The sequence below is a fragment of the Adiantum capillus-veneris genome, chromosome 27 (assembly GCF_014529385.1).
Source record: "Adiantum capillus-veneris isolate H3 chromosome 27, ASM1452938v2, whole genome shotgun sequence".
In the NCBI taxonomy this organism is placed as follows: Eukaryota; Viridiplantae; Streptophyta; class Polypodiopsida; order Polypodiales; family Pteridaceae; genus Adiantum; species Adiantum capillus-veneris.
This window is the reverse complement of record NC_140957.1, coordinates 60,602,732-60,608,793: the sequence shown is the minus strand read 5'-3', so window position 1 is coordinate 60,608,793 and position 6,062 is coordinate 60,602,732. Positions and strand designations below refer to the sequence as shown.

Genomic DNA, 6,062 nt, shown 5'->3' with positions numbered 1-6,062 from the left:
TTGGTGGTTGGATTATCCACTAGGAGTTATTCCAAAGCAAGAGTTGGAATTACGTAAGAGTAAGTATCTTAACACTAGTGGCTCTTTTATTTTGAGAATGTATATGTCTTACTTTAGTACTAATTTATGTGATATTGTGCTATATGGTTGTTGAGTGAAGGGTCTCAAAAATGAGAGTGATGAGTACTTACAGGAGACACAAGAAGAGTCTCTCCCTCCTGTTTCTCAAGGAGTTACTCAAAACACCATTGAGAGTGGCTCTCAAGGTACTCCACTAGCAAGCAATGTACTCAAGAAGGATAAAGGGAAAATGGAGCCTCCAAGTACGTCAAGGAAATCCACTCCTTCTTCAATGCCTCCCATTGTGCCATCTGCAGATCCCGGCATGTCCTCTTTGGGAACCACTATACCCCATATGGCACCCTCTTCTAATGTGCCCACTACATCCTCATTGGTGCACACTACCTCGTTTGTTGCAGAGTCTTCACTTGGGCGAGAGGCTTGGGAGAGAAGGCCGATCACACGATCTGTTGGTAAGTTTAAGAAAATTGTTAGCATATTTGTCTTCCATATTTCCTAATTCAAAGCTAATTTGGATAATGCTTGCAGGGTTCCATTACCAAACTATTGTACATGTTTTGCTTGTGGATATATCACAAATTGATAAGTTTGCCCTTGATAGGTAGATTTTCATAGTGCTTACTTATTTGCATTTTCTTCTTGCATTGTTCTATGATTTTGAACATAATTCATGTTTGGTTTTCTTATAGCATCAACAAATTTTTTGCGACACAGAATACAAATCTATATAGCAAAGATGGTGTGCCATGTCGTGAGGTGCTAGGCTTATCTTTGCAGATTTTCCTACAAGTTTTCTTGTGGATGGTCTAGGACCAATCCCATTGGGTAAGTAACTTTTCTTTGGACTAGTACCTACAACTAACTATGGTTGTATGCTTACATGTCATCATTCACTTTTGTAGAGGGCATGAGTGTTCCCAAGTGGAACACATTTTCCAGGGGTCTAGTGACAGGGTGCATCATTAGGAAATTTCAGAGGTCATTTGGAGGGCCATATGAAGAGAGAGAAAAATAGAGCGCGTCCAATGAGCATGAAGGCTGTGTTACGTAGGAAAGTACGTGGAAAGACTCAAAAAATAGGAAAATAGCATAAAACTTTCACGAAACTAGGATTGTAGCATAGTAATTTCCTTCCTTTTACCGAGCTTTTAGGTGCTTGCGTGTGGTCCCACTTCTGATATTCTCTTATGGTCATTAACGTACTGGAGAGTGACCATTAAGCCCACACAAGATATTGGAATTCTAAAACACTTTCCCTCCATTAGAATGCTTTCAAAGTGAATCTCCCTCCACTAAAGCTTTTCTCTGAGAGTTATGGCGTCCACGTCTTCTCGCCCAAGAGCCTCCAGGTGTTTACTGTCTCTCACACCAACAACCAACAACTGCACTTTGCCTAGAAGGCCAAGTAGTAGCATATCCTCAATTACAATACCAGCTTCAATAAGTGCAGAGAACCAATGGGTTGGACAAAGGATAAACAAAGGTTCATGGGTCCTCATGCAACCAAGAAGACCCAAGAGGTCTAGTGGTATCAACGTTTACCGCTCAGCATGGAAGGCCAGGGTGTTGGATTTCAAAGTTGAAATCGGCAAAAGATCTGTAAAGGAAGTTCTTGTCGAGCATGTGTTTACCCATCCAGAGGTGATAGCAAACGGTGGAAATGTATCAGATATACATCAACCATGTTGCAATTGTAAGTACTCTTGACATGTGAACTTACTGATACTCTCATTATAACTTTTCTTATATATTTTGCAATGTTTCTCCCGCTTGTTATGGGTAATGTCTCCATTCTTCACAGCTCAATTACATTAGATTTGTCATTTGTACTTATTGATACTCTTAGTTTAACTCTTCTTATATATATTGCAGATGTTTATCCCTCTTCTTACGAGCAATGGGAATCTGTGGAGTGCATAATAGGCCTCTTCCATGTTGTACATGCCCACATTGGTTCTCTACAGTACTCAGAGAGGAGCAGCAAAAGACTGGCTGATGAGGGAATCTTTTTTTATGACCACTTTTACCAACTCAACTCAGGGAATAAGAATGGCATGTTGGTGAAAGTGCCTCTACCAACCGATTGGAACACTGTGGACTGGCCAGTTCCCGAGGAAACAATGGTGGAGGCAATGCAAAGTAAGCTCTACAAGGATATACAAAGGTCTCTACGTAGCTCTATTCCTACCAAACTAGTTAGAATTGCAAACTTTTGTCCTGTTGCACTCTTCATAGAGCTGTTTCATAGCTACAACATCCGAGTTACAAAAACTATGTTCATGTGCAAGTCATTTCAGCAGTCATCCTGTGACAAACTTCTTGACAAAGGATGGTATGCAAAGGAAGAGATTGGTTTACGGTGCGAAGTCGCGCTTGATACTCTAGTTGTCAAGTACATGATTGCAAGCCAATCACTGTTACTCTCATTTTGGTATATGCGATCACAAATGCTAAACGGTAAGTACATTCCTATGGACCAGGTTTCTGCAGGTTTGGAAGATAATCCTACTGTGGATGTGGAAGTGATTGATAAAGAGCATGGCCTACTATTGGTGGTTACAATAAGGGAGCTATGCAGTCTTAAGCATTTGCGAAATGACATCATTGAAGAGTCAATGGACAAGGACCTATCAGATTTTTCCTTTTTCTTAGCTGGCCGTAAGGTGATGCGGCGAAGGGAAAAAGATATTTTGTGCAAAGAGTTGGATGGTCGGGTTGAAGTAGTGTCAATGTAACAGATATTCTTGTGAACCCAAGTGTATACAAATGACTTTCAAGACATGAAGTTTATTGATCTCATTTTTCAATTGTGCCCTGTGAAAAAGTGTGCTTGAAATACATTTCTTTACCACGTCAAATCTCTCTCTCTCTCTCTCTCTCTCTCTCTCTCTCTATATATATATATATATATATATATATATATATATGTTAGACAAGACAAAGACATGATAGAAGAATCATCTTAATTCATTAGAAAGTACAAACTCGTCCATGAACAATGGACTGAGATACAATTTTTGTAAGTATGGAATCAGAATTTCTTCAAGGTAAAAATCGAAGGAATGCCCCTCGAAAGAAGGTGGTGAGATAGTTGTTCCCGGCGGATTTAGTTCTCCCTTTTCAGGAGTATCATCAATTAGTAGTGTATTAGTTGCATCAAAGGGTACACCGATTTTGCTAAACAGTTTGTACAAAAGAGGTAAGCCTGGTTTTTTAGGGTGGTAGTGGCCATCAACGGTAACGCATTTTCTTTGATCATACAAAAAGGCAAAATCTGACGTGTGAGCTTGGCATACACTGCAAACTATTGCAACTAGTGGCGACAAGTTTTACCTTTGCATTGAAGACCATATGGCAACTCTGAAGCGCGGAAGAAGAAACTGAATAAATTCCTTGGTTCCTGGACGAACCACGACTCGACAAGTTCCCATCCGAAACGTTTGCAAATCCTCAAAGGGTCCTCTGTCACCGAGAGGCACCCGCATCAGCAGCAATCCATTGACGTCCAAGATAATCAACCTCTGTAAAAGTTGACAAGTACATATAAGTAGTTAGAAGCTGAACATATTTTTCCATACTTGAATAGACATTACCGGAACAACCGTATCTATAGGTAGCAATGGTCTATACTGGGTCTCTGTAGTGTTCATGTCGTTGTTGCTCTCCTCCGCTTTATCTTCATAGTCATCATTCACATCTTCATCAGGGGTCTCCCCCATGGCTCTTTCTGCCTCATTCAAGGTTTCTTCCAAGATCTTTTCGTCTCCCTCGGTTGATCGGCTTGCCTCATACATCCTTGCCTGATCCATATCATTTTGCTCATCCCTAGGCCTGCTTTCCTCATCCATATCCTTTTGCTCATCTATAGGCCTGCTTTCCTCATCTTGGGTTTCAGCCATAGGCTCCTTTGGCTCCTCCACTGGCTGACTTGGCTCTTTCATTGTCTCCTCCGGTTGAACCTTAGCACCTTCCATATGCTCATTTGACCTTTCCTCATCCTCGGCTCTTTCATCTTCTGCTGATATGACACCCTCGGCCCGTTGCGATTCCACTGTATCGGATGTAGGGGTTTGTCGTGGTGGCACGTCATGTTTTGTAAGATCAATAGTGCGCTCATCCAAGCCGCTATCATCAAGCTCCCTAGGGCTAGACATAGTAAGCAGGTGTTGTATTAAACTTACTCGGTATCTTTGCAAATAATCATATGTGTAGTTTTTTAAAGCACTCTGCAAAATTGAAAGACCACATGGTGAGAATTCTTTTATAGACTAAACCAAAACTAACTGAATGCATTGCCAAATGGGTACCTTAGTCATGAAAGGTTTTAATGCAAAGTAGCTTTGCAGGACATATTCTGCATGGAGAAGACATCTCCAGCCGCAAGAATTCCCATCAGTTTGATTTGGGACAGGTACTTCTTTGATTGGGGCCTTGTATAGTTCATACCTTCCACATAGCTTGCCATAGGCAAGCAACAACCTCTTTATACAACTGCACAAAGCAATGTCAAGATGTTAGCATGAGGCTTCAAATTTACATGGATATCTATAAGAAACACTTTCTGATACAAAACACTTACAGCTTAATTTCAGGGTGGGTTCCTTTTATTGAATTGAACACCCACACTGCTGGTTGGTCAACATCAAGGCATATGAGACTCCAGTGATGGTTGTTCTCATATGAAAAGATGATCACAGTAACTTCCAGCATAGCACAGTGGAGAAACCAACTCTCAAAGGTCCCAGATGGACTGTTCTTTTGTCTAATAATTACAGACATTTGTGGATCAAGGAGAAACACCTCTGTGTGAGTGTGCAGTGGGAGTTGACTTTTGATCAGGCTGCAGAGACTCTACCTGAGTTAGCAAACCTATTATCTGAGTTTTCAAAGCTAGCAAGATAGTAACACTTACTTAAGACAAGCATAGATAATTGTGTCTGAAATCTGAGCATTTGGATTCTGCAATAAATCAATGTCCACTTTTTCCAGAGCTAGCTTTCTGGCTCCATCTACAAATGGTATCTCTACAAGCAAACCATTCTTCATTGAAAGTAGAGTTTCTTGATTGCTTGCCTCTATAGACATGGTCACATTGCACTCTGTTTGCCTCTGGGACTCCACTGCTACTTTTGCTTTCTCCTTAAGCTATGCTTCCCTCATTTCCTCTGTTTGGCGAGCAATAGTCTCTGCCCTTGCCCTTGTATTCACATCATGTGTGACATCTACAACTGTGAGCTGTGGCACTAGCTCCGGGGGGTATAACAAAATTTCCCTCATTTTCTTATCCTTGCAGACATTGGGGACCAGCAGTTTGTCATACCTCCACCTTATTCTTTTCAATGTCTCACTATCTTTGTCCATTATAGTAACCCTGTGGGCATGGGCTACAACAATGGTCATGTCACTGAAGTACTCCAGTAGGAAGTCCTCTGCTGCTTCCTGTAGAGCCATTAATGACACCACCTTCCACCTTTTGGTGCCCCAGGTAGCTTCATCACATATGGACCTCACCATCCTCTGGAAGGGCAGCTTTGGTATGCATAAATCTACACATTTCTGTGCCTTTCTGATTTCTCTGAAAAGTCCCATGCAGGTTTGCAGCTTCTTCATCCTTGGCCCTTTCAGAATTTTATTTGGTTTTCCAGGTCTTTTCTTTGGGGTTGCAGATCTGCTACTTGCTTTAGATGCTAATCCTGGTCCCTTGCCTGCCTTCCTTGCAGTGGATTTTGTTCTAGCCATCTCACTGTACACCAAAAGAAGAGTCTCAATCCCCTTCTCTCTTTCTATGACTCTCTCTCTCTCTCTCTCTCTCTCTCTCTCTCTCTCTCTCTCTCTCTCTCTCTCTCTCTCCTTTCTATAGCTTAGCATATATAAATAGAGAGAGAGAGAGAGTGCGCATTCCTAAAGGCGCGCGCGGAGCACGTTTTTACCTCAACAAGCACCTCCGCGCACCGTTAGTATAGGGTAAAATAATACACACA

General features: G+C 41.6%; 1 pseudogene; it reads left to right on the top strand.

Annotated features, from left to right (window-relative positions):
• Nucleotides 1–310: 310 nt before the first annotated feature.
• On the top strand, nucleotides 311–891 carry LOC147422066 (uncharacterized; annotated as a pseudogene).
• Nucleotides 892–6,062: the final 5,171 nt, after the last annotated feature.